Source organism: Sceloporus occidentalis, unplaced genomic scaffold (genome assembly GCF_023333645.1).
Source record: "Sceloporus occidentalis isolate IW3139 unplaced genomic scaffold, rSceOcc1.0.p SCAF_22, whole genome shotgun sequence".
NCBI lineage: Eukaryota > Metazoa > Chordata > Lepidosauria > Squamata > Phrynosomatidae > Sceloporus > Sceloporus occidentalis.
The window spans coordinates 4,014,132-4,015,798 of record NW_028317002.1 but is presented as its reverse complement, the minus strand read 5'-3'; positions in this window follow the sequence as shown (position 1 = coordinate 4,015,798).

Below are 1,667 nucleotides of genomic sequence, written 5' to 3'. Positions count from 1 at the left end.
TATCTTCTTTTAACTTGTTTCTCGACCTTGTACATCTTTCATCCTCTCTCTCTCTCTAACTTCTATTTTGCCCCTACACACACACACACACACATACTATACTCTCACACACACTATACTCACACACACACGCTATACTCACCGCATCCTCTCCTGTATGTTCTGGTGGCCTGTAGCTCCCTCACTGGACCCGATCTGATTGTCGCTTCATGGGAGAAATGAGTGCCTCTCACCTGGACAAGTAAAACGACGGGGCTCTGGAGCAATTGCTCCATGTGCTTTGCTGTTAACCCGGCCATAGATGCAACCATTCAATGGTGGGAAAGCGTTCCCGCTGAAAGCAGTGGGAGTACTTTTCGTGCATGTGCACAGGGGTCTGCATAGACCCCCACCTGCTGGGTTGGCCCACACAGTGCTGAAGTTGACTAGCAGTAAATGTAATGTGGGCAAGGAAATGTGTTCAGCTGAACAAAACCTCTGCATGGAAAATAAAGGGATCACACAGCTATCCTATGCATTAAAGCACACGTGAAGCACACAAGTTGTATAAAATTAGGAGCAAGCTAAAGGAATCTTGTTCAAAACAGAAACTCTCCCAGTGTTTCTGCACAGAACTTGGTGGTTCCAGACATCCTCTGGCAGCTGCTGTTGCAGTAATTTGTTGGATTTGGAACATAGGGATATCCTTTTTTTATGTTTAATTACATCTGCATTTGTGTAGTTGACCTTGGATCTTAAAGTGGTGGCCTTTGGGCAATAATAATACCATGGAGGACCTCCTCTTCTTATTGAGATACTTTGAAAGGGGGTTACAAGATTAATATTCTTTATTATTTTTTGTCTTTGTAGTAAGAAATCATGAGAACATCTCCTTCAACCTTCATCCTGGCTCGGAGAACATGGGGCTGTGTACATAACAGGACTGCTGTACAAGCTTTTATTTTATGAGCATAGCAACTAATGGAACGGTCCAGGCAGCAGGAGCATGCAATTAGTTGCTATGGTGATGAGACAACTTTTCAAACTTTGCACCACAGTAACACTTTTATACAAAATCCCTGCAGAGTCTGTTCCTTAGGAAGCTAGTTAAGGGTTGGTTTGTGCCGAAATCAGAAATGTAAAATCGCTGCATTTACCAACCCTTACATGTCTGTCACTTCCTGGGAGAAGAGATTAGGGACAGTCAGGCAGTGTGACATGCATGCTGAGCTGGCACAAGCCTAGCCTGTATGATTCATAAAGCACATGGGGGCGAATGCACTGCATACTAGCGAGTCTCTTATTACCATCCCCGGGGACCAGGAGACCACTGCATAGTAGCGAGTCTCTTATTGCCATCCCCAGGGACTAGGAGGCCACAGGAATAACAGAGCAGAGGAAGAGTTCTGCAGGATCCAGAACACTTGGGGATATAAGAAACAATGTACACGTCATCACTCGTTTTTCTAGACACATTGCCAAATACCAGATATTAATTGTCAATAAAATATATTTTTCCTGGGCAAAGCTCCCTATTATTGGACTGTCTGGTTCGTCAGTGGCCAGACGCAATGCAATCATTCTCAGCCGACCTATGGCTCAGCGAGTACCCGGCACAGTCGCTTTGAAGCACGCATGCGCGGTGACCCCCGGAAGCAGCTCCCCGCACACGTGTGTACAGGAGCAGC